General features: G+C 37.3%; 1 long non-coding RNA gene across 1 annotated transcript; it reads right to left on the reverse strand.

Moving 5' to 3' along the window:
- Positions 1-1777: 1777 nt before the first annotated feature.
- On the reverse strand, positions 1778-21003 carry LOC109557342 (uncharacterized). Its single transcript, XR_002180512.2, has 2 exons — positions 20149-21003; positions 1778-1947 (listed from the first exon to the last, which is right to left on the reverse strand). It is a non-coding gene; the product is annotated as an uncharacterized lncRNA (long non-coding RNA).
- Positions 21004-21015: the final 12 nt, after the last annotated feature.

Genomic DNA, 21015 nt, shown 5'->3' on the forward strand with positions numbered 1-21015 from the left:
CAAGTGGATTCTTTACCACTGAGTCACCTGGGAAGCCCAGCCTCTCTTTTTTACCTCAGCTTTATTGGGGTATAATTTAAAAATAAAAATTGTATGTATTTAAGTTATACAAATACATTGATGTTTTGATATCATATACATTGTAAAAATAACCAGAACCATCAAGCTAATTAACATATCTAGCCTCTCATATTCTCACCCTGCTTATTTAACTTATATGCAGAGTACATCATGTGAAATGCCAAGCTGGATCAATCACAAGCTGGAATCAAGATTGCCAGGAGAAATACCAACAACCTCAGATATGCAGATGATACCACTCTAATAGTAGGAAGTGGAGAGGAACTAAACAGTCTCTTGATAAGGATGAAAATAGCAGAGTGGCTTTAAACTTAACATTAAAAAAACTAAGACCATGGCAACCAGTCCCATCACTTCATGGCAAATAGATGAGTAAAAGTGCAAACAGTGACATATTTATTTTCTTGGGCTCCAAAATCACTGTGGACAGCGACTGCAGCCATGTAAAGATGCTTGCTCCTTGGAAGGAAAGCTATGACAAACCTAGACAGAGTATTCAAAAGCAGAAGCATCACTTTGCAACAAAAGTCCATATAGTCAAAGCTATGGATTTTTCAGTGGTCATGTACAGATGTGAGAGTTGGACCATAAAGAAGTCTGAGTGTTGAAGAATTGATGCTTTCGAATCATGGTGCTAGAGAAGACTCTTGAGAGTCCCTTACACCATAAGGAGATCAAACGAGTCAATCCTAAAGGAAATCAACCCTGAATATTCACTGGGAGGACGGATGCTGAAGCTGAAGCTCTAATAATTTGGCCACTGAACAGCAGACTTATTGGAAAAGACACTGATGCTAGGAAAGATTGAAGGCAAAAGGAGAAGGGGGTGACATAGGATGAAGATGGCTAGATGGCATCCTCAACTCAGTGGAATGAATTTGACATAGTAAAGGAGATAGTAAAGGACAAGGAATCCTGGCATGTTGAAGTCCATGGGGTCACAAAGAATCAGGCACAGCTTTTCAACTGAACAACAAGAAAAAATCCTCTCATATACTTACTATGTTTTAAATTCCAATTTTGTGTGTGTGTGTGATGAGATCATTTATAAAATATACTTCTAGAAAATTCCACCCAGGTTCCTTCCTCCTTCCTCTCTGCCCACCAACTTTCCCAATATAACCCCACCCCAGTACCATTAAATTCATATTGTTTCTCTGGGAACTCCAGGTTGGTGAATGTGTGGAGGTGCAGGTAGAATGGTATGCTCAGAGAGGGGATGGAAGCTCTGTACCCTTTCCCCATCTCTTGCCTTAAGCATCTTTTTCATGGTAACCTAGTAATTTAACTAGTTTACTGAGTGCTGTGGATTGCTCTTGCAAATTAATAAAATCCAAGGAATTTACAATTTATAGCCTCTTGGTAGAAGTACAGGTGATGATCTGTCTGCCCCACCCACACACCCACACAATCATACGCACACTGAGAAAGTAACAGGGTTCATTGTCATTATTCACAAAATTATTTGAATGGTCAAATGTATTTAATAGTTTGATAACTAAAAGATTGTGAAAGATCAATTTCAAAATCACATTGAATTTTTAAAAATCTATTTTTTCCTGAGATTTAATTGTGTAATGTATCTTTGGGTCCCTCAGATTAATCCTTTAAAATGGACATTATTACTCATTTTAATGGACATTATCTGAATTGTGATGTATTCTGTTGCATGAGAAAAGAAGACCATTTCTGTAGCTTAACTTTGTAATAGCATTTTATTTTTCCTCACATATCAACAAGTATTAGTGATGGGAATTTGGCCCCTTCTATCATTTTTTTCCATCACGCACACAGGGAAGTTCTTATCTTCATGCTTGTCCAAACATGGAGGTAAGGTGGCTGCTCCCTCTTTAGCTGTGCTGTAGACTGGAAAGAAAGGGACAAAAAGAATGTCTGTATTAGAAAAACAAAAATATTCCCAGAAATCTCTAGTAGAAAGATATTTATACCTCATCACCTACACTTTTGGTACATTGCCACAGTTGGATGCAATAGATTCTTAAAAGGTGAACATTTCATCTGGGAACATTGCCAACCTGAACAAAAGTAAGAAGAAAGTGAGGATAGCCCTTAAGTGGGAAACTAACATTGTCTAAAAGTCATTGAATTCAGAGTGTTGTATAATCACAACAGTATTTTTAAGCAGCATAAATTTTTAGAGTAATACTAAATTTCAATAACTATTCACTTTTGCTATATTTGATGGTTTTAATGAAATAATATAATGTTTTTTATACTTTACTGTCTACATTATACTAATGAGAATAAGGTCATTATAGGCTATAATAGTTTTTGCATACTGGAATATTCTTTTTTTTATATACTTTACTTAAATGGTGGCTTCAGGGTCCATGTTATAAACAGTATCAAACTCCTATGGACAATATCTAAAATCTAAATAATAACATCTAAATCCAAATCCAAATTCTAAGGATTTTTCTGAGTTAATTACCAATATGTTTCATATAACAATTTTAATGCCTACATACTGGTAGCAGAATATGAAGTCCTAAATGGATTCTTAAAGCTAAATGCTGAACATTTAAACTGTTTGTATTGTGTGGGGTTTTTTTTTTGGCCTTAATATCTAAAATTCAATATTTGATAATTATGACTTTTAAAGTGTTAAAATTGTTACCTCTTAAGGAACATTTTTCTACACTTATAAAAATGTTTCTTAATTATATCTTCTCTCCCACTAAATGTAAATCTTATACTTGCTGCATTCTTCTTTAGTATCTTTAATGTTGATAATCAAGATGGACAGACTTTTCAGTGGCATTTAGGCGGTGGCTGGAGAAGACAGTCAAGATAGGATATTTGTCCTAATATTCTGTCTAAGTAATACTCAGAACTGAACATAGTACATTTTTCTAAATGCAAATCTAATACTAATTCATATCTAATGTAATACATATTACAGATTTACATCGCATTTCAAGTCTTCTGTGAATTCATTTAGAATTAATTCTGTCTCATCTTACACATTTTATTGAATATATCTTTTCAAATCTAATCTTGATCCTTTAATTTGGGATGATTTGTGTTTTATAAACAGTCACATCCAGGTATGATATAGAGTGTCAGATATATCACATGACATGTGAGGTTCAGATAAAATACCATTTCTCCAATTATAAAGGAAAACATGTATAATCTTACATATGAAGACTTTATACTTATTTGCTTATAGTGAAAGCTATAAAGCATACAGGAAGAAAGAATATATAAAAATACAATTGAGAGAATAACCAAACAAGAATTTTTAAAATATGAGATAATTAAGTAATTTTGTTTTCTCTCAAAATGTTCCTGGAAATATGCTCTATAACGTAATTCTTCTCCTCCCCTGGATAAAATTTTGGTTGGTTTCCCCACCACTCTCTTAACTAAAAAAAATAAAAATCCACCTGATACTTTAATCATTTTCAGCTTAGAGACTGGTAAGTACAGCTAGAGTAATAATAAAGATTCCAAACTTCATTCAAAATTAAAGCTTCTGCACTCACCTAATCAGCCATGCAACAGAAGACAGCCCTGTAGTATACAGTATACAGTATGACTTGGATAGATACTCCTTTATTTTCCCAACTTGTCTTCTTCCCCTTCTCAAATGCTAATTAGCACTGTTTCTGACCAAACTGGATTTTTGGATGGTGGAGAGAGGAGATGTGAGTGCACAGTATGCTGTACTTTGGTGAGCTGCCATCATGGATTGCTCTCTGGTTTGCTCTCTGGTTTGGCAGGTGTCACGGCTGACTCTTGGTCTTTCTCCCTTGCAGGGTGTTTCATTTCCTTGTAGGGAGGGTTCTTCAGACCATGTATTCCTCTCTGCGTTCAAGTAGGCATCTCTCAACTGCATTTCACTGTGATTTACGTTATCAGCAGGCCATCTTTTCACAGACTCTCTCTGTTGGGATCCTAGGGTCTTTTGGCATCCTTTTTTGGATAAAATCCATTTACGATGACTATGGGCCAGCTTTTAGCCACATATGTTTGGTTCAAACCTTCTCTATGTCCTTTGTTAATTTTCAATTATATTTTAAGTTATTTTTCAAAAACAAGCTCTCTGTGATATTGTCATGATTGATATTTTTCAGATGTATACATATATGTTTTAATTAACAGCACTGAAATTAAGTTCAAAGCATAACTGAGTCACAGTTATTTTTGCAATCAGGAATACAGAATATTAAAAAAAAGATTATGTGTGGTGAACTCACTTAGTGATTATTAAAAACAATGGGGATGGCTAAGATAGGAAAATATCCTTCTTTTACAGACAAAAAAAGAATCAGTTTAATAAAACTGTCATTGGCCAGGTGTAGTGTGATTTGTGTGATGTACTTCATGTGAAGGTTTATGTGATGCATGGGGTTGAGAGTAAACATATGTGGGTTTGAGTCTTATTTCTATAATGCATTTAATTACAAGTTACAAGAAGCTGATCAAGGTTAATAAAGCAGGTAGTCTAAGTTTCTTCCTCTATAAAATAGGTATAATAATAGTTCTAGCAATTATATTGTTTGGTAAACATATGGTATATACCATGCAGTAACTTCTTAACAATAGTTAATTCTGTCTTCCAACATTTTTGGTTTTTAAAAAAAATTACAGCTGTAGTTTCTTCAGGTATTTATTTTATCTTTTATGATTTCCGAAGTCAAAAATAACATGTGCATTATATGAACATACACATATACATGTACACATATTTTTACAGGTTTTCAGGTCATTAGTAAATTACTATAATGCAATAGCAAATGTTTATTAAAATGAGAATCTTTGTCTCATTATACTATACAAAACAAACTTTAAACTATCAGATTATACTTAATTTTTCTAGAAAAGCAAATAAATACGTAATGGTAAGCTGTTACCTTTAACAATTTAATCTTTGGAATCAGTAATTAAGTAGAGAAGTCTGGTTTTCACTGTAATAGGAGAAACAGGCTATTAAAGAAAAGTCTTCCATGACAGGCTGGGAGAAAACTCTGTAAGAATCTGGATACACAGTCCATGATTTTATAATGTAAATTGTGATTATTTAGATGCTTATAACTTTTCATCATCTTCTTTAACGAGTTATTCCTATTGGTAGCCAAATAATCATCAAGCTATTGCTAAGTGGGATGGTTACTACTGCATCTATAGCTACTGTGGTTATCCAAAGAGAGGACACTACTATTGTTTCCATATAGATAGTGCCATTACTTCCTTGTTTGTTTATACCCCTCATAAATATACATTCATTACAAGATTCTGAATGTAACAAATGCTCAATATCTTTTCTCCATGTTGTTAAAACATGTTGGGAAGTATTAGGACAAGCTTTGGTATTGTTTTATTATTGATATTATAATATTACTGATACTATTTTTCTATTCCAACACAGATCCAGAACAACACTGCAAGAGTATACCATATAAAATCTAGATCACAGTTCTAGATAATGTTTCCCACCAACAACTAAGATTCTAAGATGTGTGGTGTTTCACTATTAATGAAATCTATTTGGGTGTACTTTGTTCAAGATCAATATTACTACTTTCTAAGCCCATTCCCTTGGATTGCAAAGAACAAACCAGTCAATCCTAAAGGAAATCAATCCTGAATATTCATTGGAGGGACTGATGCTGAGGCTGCAGCTCCAATACTTTGGCCACCTGAAGCTCCAATACTTTGGCTCAATAGAAAAGACCCCGATGCTGGGAAAGATTGAAAGCAGGAGGAGAAGGAGACAATAGAGTACGAGATGGTTGGATGGCATCACTGACTCAATGGACATGAGTTTGAGCGAACTCCGGGAGATGGTGAAGGAAAGGGAAGCCTGGTATGCTGCAGTCCATGGGGCCACAAAGAGTTGGACACGATTGAGCTACTGAACAACAATGAAGCCCATCCTACATAGATTACAAATATTTTCCCTTCAAAAATGTTACTATTTTGTTCATAGTAAAATGGCAATTTGAGTTATCTTTTCTTGTATATTTAACATATTTCACATATATATATATATATTTGAATTATTTCTATATACAATTCCTAGGTCTCTCTACTGAAAGAGCTTAGAAAAAATGCTCTACCAGTAGCAATAAATAAGACAAATCTCATATCTTGGTTTCTAAATATCATTTTCCACTAAAAACATACCAGAGTTAATTGTGGGGAAAGGAAGATTTCTGAGCTGGGGAAGAAGACAAGATAAATTTGGAACACTTTGTTATATTAGCAAACAGGGAAACATTCAAATTATCTGGGGGACACATCAAAAGGATAAGGGCTCCATCTTAAAGGAACTCCAACAGGTCATATCTGAAAGTATTTGAGCTATTAGTCTTCTAATCCATTAGATTAAATAAGAATCTAAGAGTTTATATTGACACAAACTTTAAAAACAATTAAATAAAGGCACTGATATTAAAGGCTTAGACTTCTATTCATTAGCTTAGTTCATTCAGTAAATGTGTATCAGGAGACTGTACCACAACTTCAAGAAGAACCTGCAGGTGAAAAATCTCTCCATGACTATGGATAAAGCATAGAACAAATGCCAACTACTTAGACACTATTTCCTTAAGATAGTGGGCAAGTACCAATATACTGGAAACTTTTGGGGGAAAAAAGTTCCAAATATGTACTTCTAATTCTGCATGGTTATTTTAATGCCATTTTTCTGTCATCTCTTAAAGTAGAATGCCCCTAAAGTATGTCATCTCTTAAAGTAGTTGTTCCCTGACAAAGGTCTGTATTCTCCTTCCCCTCTTATTACATCTGTTATAATTTCCCCATAGCAGCTCCTCATCCAGCTATTCCACTTCTACCAGCCTCTTAGGAATTGAAAAAGTCCTCACTTTACAAATTAAGAACAGTGAGTTCTTGTTAAAAAAAAATGTAATGAGTGTCTCAAACATAACTCTATCACCCTAACTTCAAAAGAGGAACAGACTACATAAAATATACTATTAAATCATGATTTTCATCAAGGAGTACCTGGTTCTTAATGCTAACATATTTAAAAGGCTGAAAATCTACTAAAGTATGCTAAATGGAAAAATTAAAAATGTTTCAAAAAGTACTCAATCTTTTCATAATATTTCCATGAGCATAGTTTGCTTTAAATATGAAGGATAACATTTAACATTTTACTGTTTTGAAATGACATAATGATATAAGTTCTAGTAGTTATAGAATATAGCTATAGTGTAGACTAGTTATGGTTATTAACTAAAATAAATATGTTCTGAAGAAACTGTTCTGAAGGTAAATGTTACATTAGTTAAATCACAACAAAAAGATATTCCATTCATTCACTCACTGAACAATGGTTTGTATAATCTACTATATACTACTAGTACTATGTACTATGTAGTACTACTACTATGATGGATCATAGGTCCCAAGGAATGAAAAATGTCTCTATCATAAAGACACTAACTAGTGATAAAATGAGACACACACATTAGTTAATTGCAAAGCAGTGACTCAAGTGCATAAGTTAATGGTAGCACGAAAACTGAGCAATTCTTTGCACAGTGGGCAGGAGAGTTAGAGACTGCCTCAAAGAGGGAATGCTTGCAGTAACTTTTAAGAGATGAGTTACCAGTTTATTAGGTAATAACAAATGAATGAGAAGCTATTAAAAGAAACAGCTATTAAAGTCACAGAGGAATAGACTAGCCTGGAACATGGTGAGAAGAGGTGAGAGAAGAATTAAACCCAAAGCATAAAAGGCCTTAGAGACTAACCTAAGTGGTAGCATAATGGAAGGTATAAAATAATGACAGTAGAAATTACTTAGTCTCTGACCTGTCCAGTCCCTTGCCAACTCAGTACCTAGTACGCTTTTACCCTGTCTGAAAAATCCTTCCCCCAGATTTTTACACAACTGTATGTTCATTCAACTCTTGGCTTAAAAGTCACCTGTCAATACCACAAACTGAAATGAATTCGTGCCATCCTACCATACCCACTTTTTAGTCTTCTTTCTCCATTGTTTTTAAATCAATAGAGAATAGAAACACAGAGTAAATATAAAGTTTATAACTTTATGTAACATACTCATATCCCCTTCATTTCTCTTTATTCTTGTAAATTAGACTGAAAAAATTGTAGAAATTGCTAAGCAACGTTTGGTGTAGTACAGACGAGGGATTTGTGAGTTAGCAATCTTCCCTTTATTCTGTAGTGAGTATATTTTGTTCACTAGTAGCCAATTGAGTATGACTAAAGCAGAAGAAACCTTTTCAGAGATAGATACATTTTATTATCTCAAAAGGATAAATCGGTAATGCAAAATTATCAGGCAAAATGACAAAAACATAGTGAAGCATTTTGGAGAGAGCAGAAAAAATGTTTCTAGCCCTTTATATCATACCTCATATGCAAATGTCCTATCCTCGAGGAGACCTACTTTTGTCTCCAGAGAAAATGGTTAGGAAGTAAATCTCCATTAGTACTGGGAAAACTTAGATTTTTAAAATTTAGCATCCTGCTCAATTGGGAGCTTTAGGGAATGTTTATACATAAACTGACATCCTTTAAAGTAGTCTGGGGGCTTAAACAGAAAAAAAATGTAGTATGTTTGTTCTTGTGGTCTGTAAAATATTTGAGTGAATCCTTGAACTACTGCAGACCCATAATCAAACAGACCAAGTGCATAGGACCCCTTACTTCTTCAACTGTGATTTAGAAAAACTCCAAAACACCTATTGTTACTAAATTAAGGCAATAGTTCCTTTATCGCCATATAGTGGAAAATAGAAAATTTTAAATATAGCCTAAAGTAGAAAGCATAACTGCATTACATTAAAAATATGTTCTCAAAATTTTGTAATTTTATTAAAGTGGCAAATTATTTAATTAAGACTCAAAACTAGGCGGAGTAGAAGGACATGTGCTCATCTTCTGCGAAAAAACCAAAATCACAATTAGCTGCTGAACAACCAGCAGAATATTGGATCCCACCAAAGAAAGATACCCCACATAGAAGGGCAAAGGAGAAGCTCCAACAAGACGGTAGGAGGGGTGCAATCCTGTTTAAAATCAGATCTCATACCCACCAGAGATGCTCGGAGGGTGCAAACAAAACCTCGTGTGCACCAGAACCCAGGGAAAGTCTCCACAAGAGACTGAGTGAGACCTCCTTTGAGTGTTTGAATGTCTCCTGCCGAGGCATGGGTCAGCACTGGCCTGCCATGGGAACAGGGGTTCTGGCTGCAGCAGACCTGGGAGGCGCAGAGTGTGGCCTAAGTCCTCTTGGAGGAGGTAGCCATTAGCTCCACCATAGAGCCGCTGAGCAGACGACCCACAAACTGGAGAAAAATTATACCAAAGAAATTCTCGCACTATTGCAAAAGCCCCCAACAGATTTCCCAACCTGTGGATCTGCAAAGGGACTGAGAACCCCCAGGGAATTTTACTTTGGAGGCTAGTGGGATTTGATTACAGAACTTCCACAGGATTGGGAAAACAGATTCTTGAAGAGAATAAACAAAACCTTGTGTGCACCAGGACCCAGGAGAAAGGACCAGTGACCCCACAAGAGACAGTTAGATTTGCCTGTGAGTGTCCAGGAGTCTCCAGCAGAGGTGCGGGTCGACAGTGGCCTGCCGTGGGGTCAGGGACACTGATTACAACAATCTTGGGGGCGGCGGCAGCATGCTAGTTTAAGTCTTTGTGAAGGAGGTTGCCATTACTGCCATTACCCTACCACAGTTTGGCCTTAGGCCCCACCCTTCAGCAGAAAACTGGATTAAAGATTTACTGAGCATGGCCTTGTCCACAGAGCAAGACCCAGTTTTCCCCACAGCCAGTCCCTCCTATCAGGAAGCTTCCATAAGCCTCTTATCCTTATCTATCAGAGGGCAGACAGAATGAAAACCATTTAAATCTAGAAGTGAAGTGAAGTGAAGTCGCTCAGTCATGTCCGACTCTTTGCGACCCCATGGACTGTAGCCTACCAGGTTTCACCGTCCGTGGGATTTTCCAGGCAAGAGTACTGGAGTGGATTGCCATTTCCTTCTCTAGGAGATCTTCCCGACCCAGGGATTGAACCCAGGTCTCCCGCATTGTAGGCAGATGCTTCACCATCTGAGCCAGACCATATATAATTCATAACTGACCAATATTACAACCAATATTAACTGGATATAAAATATTAGTAGTTGTCCTTAAATAACATGGGCTAAAATTTATCACACTTTAATGTAAAATTTTGAATGCTATCCTATATTTTATTCAGAGGTCATTTTTATTTATATCGTGTACTGTAATTTAAATATATTAAACATATTAAATTTGCATTGTAAATTTACAGTATACAATTGTAGTAGTGGGTCCTCAAGTTTTGAACACCTTAGGGTCAGTGAATTATTCAAGAAATTATTTAAAAGATATTTTGAAAAAGGATCAGGAAAAAGGATTAAGAGTGATCCTAAAAAATTAATATGAAGCAACAATGGGAGGAGTTGGTCAGAAGAGTATATAAAATAGTAAGAGTGCTCATGAGAAGGCCAATTATGTATAGTCCTGATTAAGTCAGATATGGAGAATGTGTTAAAACAGCATTTGCAAACTGAAGCATTACTTGAAGATATTAAACAGAATGATGGAAGCCTGGTCTTTGAGTATTCATTGCTGATCTATGAAAAGTAGCAATGGCATTAGTGCTTACTGATTAAGCTAATATGAATCTAGAGTGAAAAGTCATGCTTTATAAAGAAAAATGCACCTTATTTGATTTGCCTTGCTCTTCATCAATCTGTGCTAGCTTCATGTTTGACATTTTTCTCTTGACCTCCTAATGTATGCGGTCTATAGTTTGTGGAGTTGATCTTTTCTTTTTTGAAAAATCATGATAGCTTTGCTTTTCACCCATCTTTCACTAATTCCCAGAATGTCCACTTTTCTTCAGAGATTGCAGAAAACAGCCTGCTATATCTCCTGATTTTTTTATTGCCCTAGGACCTAACTGAAAGAAGTTGGAAGATTAAAATACTCTAAAGCAAATAAATGATTTCCAATTACTTTTGATTCATCTTAAACTAAAATTTTCTCTTAATGAAACTTACTTTTTTTTTCACATTTAAAAAGTATTCTCTTTGAGAGATATAATGGGAGATAAATCTCTCAAAACTTTAACATCTTCCCAGATGGCAAACATCTTATTGTCTTGATTTTTAAAATACATTCTTAAATTCTAGGCTAACTTTACTAGTGTCAGTTGACTCTGTGTTTAATAGATGTTTTCATAGTCATATTGTAGTTAGGTATCTCCTTTTTTCCTATAATGTATATTCCTTCACTCCAGTGACTGTGAGGAATATGAACATGTCATGTTCTCAAGTTATAGACTATAAGTGAGGCTAAGATATGCCTAAAAATTTATAATACAAGAGAAAGAAATGTGATGAAAAGCATCAGGTAGCATTTCATAGGAGTTCAGTACATAAGATTACTTTCAGCTGATTATATATAAATAAATAAAAACTTTTATAAGAGGTTTATTTAAGCTGGACTTTTAAAGAATCCCCTAACCAAGTAAATGGTTGGGCATCAATGAATCTGTAGATTAGATGAAATGATATGTACATATATGGAATATATATGTACATGTGATGGGGGAGAAGGGTGGGATAAGATCACAAGTATTCATCATATTCTGAAAGACATTTTGGACACTCAGTATGGTTAAAAGCAAACTACACCATACAGAATACTGTCTGGTGAGGTTTGCAAAATTATTAAAATTAGTATGATTACAATTACATTTGCTTTGCCTCCAAATGTTCATCTGCATTTTAGCTTCTCAATAATCTGTCTGAGGAAGCATGATGCACCTCTCTTTGAATTTTTGAAGTATGTTTTTCCAAAGCCTAGAAAACACATCTGACTGTTCCTTATTATTTCAAGATAGAATATGTTCACTTTATTTCCATAACTTTCTTTATACCTACAAGATTTTCCACTAGTGACAAAAATTAAGCCCATGATATTATTGTGCCTTTTTTGCTTTTATTACTTCATTGAAATGGAAACTATTGTCACTCTACAGCAATAACAAAATGATTAAAAAAAATAGTAACAGAGAGGCTTAGAATATGGGTAGTAGTGCATGCATACTAAGTCGCTTCAGTCATATCCAACTCTTTGTGACCCTATGAATTGTAGCCTGCTCCTCTGTCCAGGGGATTCTCCAGGCAAGAATACTGGAGTGGACTGCCATGCCTGCCTCTGGGGATCTTTCCCAACTCCAAGGATTGAATGCTTGTCAGGTATCCCCTGCAATGGCATCGGGTTCTTTGCCACTAGCGCTACCTGGAAAGCCCATGGGCAGTAGACATCATGTTAAAAATGCATGCAGCATATTTTAAATTTTTTAAAACTTATGATGGGAATTGATTAGAAAGTGAAGGCTTATACTAAGGAGATACATAGAGAAAAATAATAAATTAAGATGTGTGTTTGGAAAACAGGAAGAATAATAATGGGAAAAACAGAAGCACTTATAAATGTAAGAGATAAATAGTATTTTATAAATAAGTGTTTTCTATAAGGATAGAGTGCATCAAAAAATGGTAAGATGATGTTAAAAGATTTAGAATCACAAAGTAGAAAGTGGCAGCAATCGAACTACTCACTTAAAAAAGGAGGGCATCAAATATAACAACTTGATGGCATGAAATCCAAGTACCTTAATTTTTGAACTGTTTAAAAAAATCTAGTAAGGAAGGCCTGAAAGTATAAAAGGTATAAGAATATCTTTTTGAGCTTAGTAGGAAGTAAATTGATCATAAAAGATTGACAGGCACCATGTAAGTAAAAAAGCAAAACAATAAAAAAGAAACATAAATTCAGATATTGACATTCAAGAAGTATGCTTGCATAGGAAGGAATACATTTCTAAATCCAGTATTATTCTGTCATATATTGTGCATATGTTAAATAAGGTAACAAAAGCATCAAAAGTTCTTACCTTATTATTTACATAAAATACTGCAATGACTTTAAAGTCACAGAACAAATTATTTCCATGCCTTCTTTTCTTGAGCTGGTCAAATTTCACTCCATGCATTCTGAACTTTGTAGTTAAGATGGAGCAATGATTTAAACAATCTTGCAGTTCTCTTTCCTCACTTTGTGTAACCTGCATGGTCCATGAATTTCACATAAAGAGGTGCTTTACAAAGACCAAAGTCATTTCATTCAGAACTTTCTAGCAGCTAAAATGATCTAATACTCATATATTTAAGTAGTCAAATTTTGCCTGTCCCCAGATCTTTCACACAGGGCCAGGTGTCTGGTTGATAGTCCTGACTGAAACTAATTTCCTGAGATCTGGAGATATTGGACCATATATTCGCTCCCAGTACTAATATATGCTGGACCATATATTCCCAGTACTAAGACCAAAACTAAAAATAGTAAGAAGGTTCTATGAAACATATAAGCATAAGCTTATAACATATAAGCATAACCAATGGCATTAATTCTAGACTAAAATGAAACAATTCTGCCCTTTTATGAAAAATTGATGGGAATCTAAATGTTACAATCGTCAAAACATTTGAGGTTTTCAGGTAGAGAGAATTAGCACTATAATGTGATTTGACAAGATGGCAAATAAAAAATAAGCAGTTCCATACATATTTGGAGAAGTCTAGGGCTCTAAACCTTCCCCTCACTAACTTCCTGAGGTCTGATTTCTCAACATTAGATCCTCACCTTAGAACACAGTCTTCTTCAAAGATCATTCCTCTCCTCTCTGCTTAGTAAAAAATATTACAAATCTGAGTTCAGTGTTTTCCTCTTCTCATGTTTTGCACTCTGCTAAATTAAGCCAAAGCTTCAAGGTTTCAAATTATCCCCCCTCACATCTATCTCTATAGACCAAACTCTGTGGGAGTTGGCCTATAATCCAGTCACTGAACATAAGTTGTGCATATGTATGGAGTCACTGGACTGGGCCCAGAAAACACAGAAAATCCTCCTGAAACATCATTTAGGCAAAGTTTGAGGGAAAAGTCATATTTCACATAGGTATAAATATGATCCTACCACAGAGTATAACCTAAGTAAGATCCATAGGACTTTTAAATGAAAACTGGAGACTTCAAATAAGATTACTTTTGGTTGTGGATGGGTGAGCATATCATTATTGTGTTATTCAGATAGAACATTCTAAGAAGCTCTGCACTATGCCAAATAAATCTTCCTTATAAATATGGACTTCTATTTTTGTATGAATATTGTAACAGGGAGTGAAAAAGGTTTAATAATAGGAATGGCTATGGACAAACTATGTAGCAGGTCAAGAGGTCAAACTTATCCTCCACCACCACCACCACCAGTATTACTTTTCAGACCCTGTTCCAAGCTCTTGAAGAATCTGGCTTCTTTTCTTAACCTCAGCCTCAGGGCTAAGTATATTCTGTCATTTCTTCATCAGTATATGCTCTTTCACATTCCATTTTCTTAAGATGTTAATATGAACGTAAAGAGGTAATTTTTTAACACTAAACATTAAAATTCACATTACGGCAGTGGTTAGATAATGAATTTTATACACTATCACTTTGGATGTATTCATCATTAGTTGGAGTTCTACTGAATGTTTATTTACATTGTGCCAGAGAATGTGCAAAATGATGAGTGGAAAGACGAACTAAAAATAAAAGTCCACCTATTCTTGCTGTGGATGACAGACTTGAAAATAAGTGAGTTAGAAGTTATGTTTCCACAAAGGAAACATGAGGCATAAAGAAGAGTTTGAGTTGTGTTAGTAGGAAAAAAAAAGAAGTCAGAAAAGGCTTCTCAGAGAAAAGGGCCTTAGAGGTATGTCTTAGAGGGTGAGCAAGTACAAGCCCCATAAATAGAGAGAGAGGGTTATATCTCAGGCAAAGTATCAGGAAACAGCATAGGAGTCAAGGAAACAGAAGTTCACGATGGATGAAACAAAGGGTTGTAAGGGGAAGGGGAGACCTAGACCCGACCCTTTAGTAGGACACCCAGGTCAGCTGCCTCTGGCCCCCAGTACTGTGGAGGACAGACACAAGGCAATGTACCTCACTGCCCTGATGAAAATATTACTGAAATTCTATTTTAAAATGTCTGTTTTTAATGATATTCCAAGGGACCTAGAACAGTGCTATATAGGGCTTTCTTTTGTTGGTGTTTGTTCTGGAGGATCCAAATTAGCGGGGTGTCCCGGGTTCCAATTCCAGAAGGATATGGCAAGACACGATTGCAGAGTTAGGAAGCAACAGAGGAGGAACAAGCTGAAATAAGGAGTTTATCTTGACTGTGTATTTAATGGGCAGCATTAGTGAATTTTAAGCAGAGGAAAAAGGAAGTTTCAGAAAGTTCTCTCAGCTAATGCAATCAGAGGTTTTCAAGGTAAAGGCAGGGAGAGGAAACTAATCACCATAATACAGGGTAGTTATGTTGATCCCTGAACTAAGTTAGAAACAGTGAGGATATGAATATGTAGTATACTACTGCAGTAGACAGATTGATGGCCCCCTAAAAGATATCTAGATTCTGCTCCCTAAAACCTGTGAATATGTTACATTATATGGCAAAGGGAGAGGAGGTTTACAGGTGAACTAAGGCTTATAATCAGCTGACTTCAAACTAGGGAGATTATCTTGGGTTACCTGGGTGCCTGGTATAATCAAAAGAGTGCTGAAATGTATTTGGTTGGCCAAAAATTTCCTTAGCTTTTTCTAGATGTTATGGAAAAACTCGAATGAACTTTTTGGACAATCCAATAGAAGAAGAGTCAGTAAGCAGAAGAGTCAATGTCATAGTGATAGGATATAAGTAGGACTTAACAGATTGTTGTTGGCACTGAAGTTAGAGGAAGGGGGCCACATACCAAGGAGGTCAGACACCCTGCAGGAGTGGGAAAATGCAAGGAATAGGATTCTCTAGAGATCCAGAAGAAACAGCCCCTCCAATATCTTAATTTTAACCCCATGAGAACCATTTTGGACTTCTGACCTCCACATCTATAGATAATAAATCTGTATTGTTTTGAATCCACCAATTCTGTGGAAATTTGTTACAGAACCAACAGGAAAAATACAAATACCCAACTCAGCCTTGGCATGAAGAAAACCCCTGACTGAAAATGACATTGAACATTTACAGTTTCTTCTAAAATGTAGTCATATCTTCGTCAGAGCTCTGGTCAGGCAGAGCTGTATAAAGGTCTCACCCTTTATAAAGGTTTTCCTAAGTGAGATATACCATACTGTCTTACTGTCAATGGTTCTTTATCTTTTCTTCTCATACACTTAAAGATCTCTTAATACATAAATATAATTTTTATATCTGTTGATCAATCAATTGTTGAACTTTGTGTCCACCTCTGTCCAGACAGTCAAATTTTAAAATACTCAGTATTTCGGACTTTAAATGTAATAAAGCATTGGAAGTAGGAGTTTTAGAGTTACACAGACATGGATCATTCACAAATTCACCCCTTATTGGTAGTGAGACTTTTGGCAATTTAAAATACTAGAGACTCAGTTTCCCCATCTTAAAAAAGGAATTGCAATCTTAGGCCAGGATCCCCAGAAACACGCTCTGAGACAAGGATTGTAGGCAAGTGTTTCATTAAGAAAACACTTTCAGGAAAAACACATAAATCAGAGAGTAAGCAAGATAGGCAAGTGATTTCAGGCAAAATCCTAGCATCAGCATGATCCTGCAGGGAAGCCATGGGGTGTAAATTACACTTCAGATTTTCTTATTATTAGAGACTTTTTTACTGTGTAGGGAAGACCTTGGCAAGCGGTGTCCTAGGAGGGAAGTGAACTCCCAAGTGGTTCTCTCTGGCTCTCTGTGCCTGAAGGCAAAATGAGTCTAGTAGCTTTAGGGAAGTCTTCCAAAGTCTCAGGGGCTGACTCTGAGAAGTAAAAGAACATAGAAGTTGGGGTAAGGCAGATCCAATCAAAGGGATTCTAAAGAATCAGGACTAGGTCTGCTGCAAGCATCCATCTCATAGAACTATTTTAAGGTTTGAAAACACTCATGCTTTTTTTTCTTTAACTTTTAAGATTCCTAAACTATTTTTTCTTTTGGAATAGCATGAAGCATCTACTGCTATGTTCTGTACATAGAGTGCTCAGCAACAAATAATTATTTCTTGACAGAGGCATTCATCCCAGAAAGGGTAAAGGAGACAAAGGAGAAATAAACCAAATCTGAAGGATATCAGAACAGAAAGTAACCAAATTAGCCTGAATCTACATTTCAAAATGGTCATAATTTCATTCATATTTTTAAGAGACCTGAAAACCTGAGCAACTTAAAGACTCAGCTGGTTGCTTTCATCTCTGAAAAGCTAGGCAAAGCAAACCAATCAACAAACAATATATGTATTTGATGATAAATCTTACATGAAATGCTGTCCCTTCTACAACCAGGAAACAATGTACCAATCTCCCAGAATGCATGTAATTAAATTTTTTTTTCTTAAAATATCTCCTTCTTTGCTATTCTGTTTCTATACTGAGAACTAAAACCTTTAATTGTGATAGTATGTTACAGTTTTAAAGAACATTCACATTTAAGTGCATTTAAAGAGGAGAAGGCCACTGCAACCCACTCCAGTACCTTGCCTGGAAAATCCCATGGATGGAGGAGCCTGATAGGCTGCAGTCCATGGGGTCGGGAAGAGTGGATATGACTGAGCGACTTCACTTTCACTTTCATGCATTGGAGAAGGCAATGGCAACCCACTCCAGTGTTCTTGCCTGGAGAATCCCAGGGACTGCGGAGCCTGGTGGGCTGCCATCTATGGGGTTGCACAAAGTCGGACACAACTGAAGTGACTTAGCAGCAGACAGCATCCAATTTTACATGATGGTCATACAACCCTGTCACATATTTTCACCCCCTTTTTACAAATGAGGGAACACGCTCTGACAGGGTAAGTGACCTAGTTAAGGTTGCACAGCTAATGGCAAGACCCCAACTTCTAATTTTCAAGAAAGTGTATTACTTAGAGGTCTACATGATTTTACACCTTGTATCAGTCAAGGTCCAGTCAGGAGACAGAAATCACACCAAAATTAGAATATGGAAAATTTAATATGAAGAATTATTAACTACTAATTCTTCTTTTAAGAGAGAAGAAGCTATCGTTAAAGAATAAAGGAATAGTGGATTAAGGGAGCAGCCACTACCTCCAGAGTTGTGGGAGAGTACTCATGGATGAATAGCTTAGAAGAAGCATCCCCATCTTTTCTCTCTATCCTACAAAGCTTGAGAGATAGTCCTCATCAGAGATAATGTGGCTGTGGCCCATTTGATATTCAAGCAATTGGTTGAGGTGCCACAAACTGGGCTGGTGAGAAAACCAGCTAGGGGACCAGTGAAACGTCCTAGGAAGCCATCAACTGGGTTGCTGGTGAGGCTTGCTAGGAAGCCACACACTAGGGATTGGGCCCAAATTACTGGGGGGCGTGCAATACTGGTTTTTAGGACACTGCTAGCCAGAAAGCCACTCACTGACCACCACACCACAGGAGCAAGAAGAAAAGCACTGGAAACAAGAAAAGAGACCCTTTTATAAACAGTGTTCCTCCAGCATCTTCTATTGACAAGTGCTAACACTGAACCAACTGAAAACAAATGTTTACAGGTTACAGCTCTAATATCACAATTCAGGGCAAAGAAGATGAATTAGGAGCTGTGAAACACTAAATTAGCTGGCACACACCTCAGTGACTCTCTTGGGTCCTCAGTAGTAAAATGCTTTTATATCAAATTCCTACTCCATTTGTTTTCTTTTTCCCGAAATGCCTCTACAATAAAATGCAGATCCAACCTCTAGGACATTATATACTGACTACTGGTATGATATTTAGTAACTTCACAGGAAGAGTGTACAACACAGTGACTGAGACCATGTCTTGAGTCAAAACACTTGAGTCGGAATATTAGCTTCACCACTGACTAAATCTGCAGCCTTGCAAAAATTAATCTCTGTATGCCTCAGTTTCCCTATCTATTAAAGGGGATAATAATAGTACAGACTTTATTAAGATGCCAGGAGAAATAAATTAATATATGTAAAGCCTGTAGAACAACTCGTGATAAATGTTAAAAATAAATGACAAAAGAACTTCATAAGTGTTAGTATTAGCCATACATGTTTGTTAGTAAATGGACCATTTACAAGCTAATATGCATGGGCAATACTAACATTTACAATGTTTGTGTTTAAAAATTCATCCTGTATTCTGTTTTCATTATCAATTTCCATTTAGTATTGGGTCCAATAACGCTAAAACCCAACTTTGTTGGATGAAACTGGTACAAAATGCCTTGCTCACACTTGGACATTATGAGCACTGTCCTGGCACTGTCCCTGGCTCACTAAATAATCATCAATCAAACCCAACTTATCCAGGACTCCTTTTCTCAAGTGGAAAAAAAAAAAAAAAAAAAAAGACACGGTTAAATCATCTCTTTAAAGATTTATTGGGTTCTGACTGCTTTTGATCCCCCATATCCCCAAACAATGAGTTACACTAGAGAAGCAAAAAGGAGGAAATTATCATTTTGAGTGCCTACTCATCTATGTCAGGCAAGCACTTTGCATACATTGCCTGGTTTCATCTTTATCACAGTTCTGTCACATTAATACTTTCAATCCTATTTAACAAATAAGGAAACTAAGGCACGGAAAGGTCAACAATTTACTCAAGATCACACTCTTGCTAAGTAGCAGAGCCTGAATTCAAACCTGGTCTTTCTGTTTGGGTCGACTAAGCATTTTTAACTGTTCCGCTTGCCTCCCACACTGTCTTCTCAGACAGCTAGAATCCTACCCGCTCAATGCTTTTCATGCTTTGCTGTAAAGAGACGAGTGGGTGTGCAACTTTCTTTCTTTTCTTTTCTTTTTTTTTTAAGTATCATTTGAAAGTAAAGCAAATGGAACTCATTTACCAGTTACAGGAATTTTAAAAACACTCCTAACATCTCACACAAAACTAGCCTTTGAGTAAAAATTAGCGGCCCTCCTGCATCCTGGCGCCCCGGACGTCACCTCACCTCACGGCTGCAAACTTGCTGAAGGTAAAGAAGCCTGGTGGCGGACCAGCGAGCTGAGTTTCAGCCCCGGTTCTGTCGCTCTGGTCGCCCTCCGAACCTTCTTCTCCTTCAGTGTAGCAGGAGGTGGTCTCCTCAGGGCAGCTTAGGGTTTCCCCTCGTCCCAGCCTGGCTCTGAGGGCGCGCGCGACGAGGGCGTGCCCCGTGGTCTCGCCGCAGATCCCGCGTGAAACTGCCCAGTTCTCTGAGGAGGCTGCTCACCGCCGCTGCCCCGACCCCACTACTTCCCGCTTCTTCCAACTTGGAAAAGTGAAGCCCCTGCCCCGCGGTGCCTGGAACGCCTTTCACCAGACAACCCTCCGCTAAGTTCCCTTCTGCACCCGAGGTACGGGCGCTGACAGGAAAACCAGCCTGCAGTTCTAACTTTACTCTCCTCTGAGAGGAATTCTGAGAACTCTGAGACGGGTCTTACTGAAACGTGGGAGACAAAACCTGTCTAATTAGTGAACTCCGACGCCTCCACCTGGCTCGCAGCGCCCAGGCCTCCTGGGCGAGGGCACGGCACAGCTCTGCCGTTTCTCATGCCGGGATCCGACGCCCGGAGGCTCGCGGCGCCACCAGCCACAGCGTCCGGCACTGAGTCAGGGCATCCTCACAGCGCAGCACCCTAGCGCTGCGTTCGGCCGCCGGGAGGCTGAAGAAAGGTCCGAGCTGGGCTCGTAGCCCTTCCTGCCGGCCTCCCCACTCCGGGCCTCGGCTCCCCTCCTCTCCCGCTCCCGCCTCCTCTCGTAGGCTGCCAGGCGGACCCAGCCTGCCTCTCTCTCAGCCTTCACTACCGGGTCAAGCTGCGGAGGGGGGGTGGGGGGGGGT

This window comes from Bos indicus, chromosome 4, assembly GCF_029378745.1.
Source record: "Bos indicus isolate NIAB-ARS_2022 breed Sahiwal x Tharparkar chromosome 4, NIAB-ARS_B.indTharparkar_mat_pri_1.0, whole genome shotgun sequence".
Classification (NCBI taxonomy): domain Eukaryota; kingdom Metazoa; phylum Chordata; class Mammalia; order Artiodactyla; family Bovidae; genus Bos; species Bos indicus.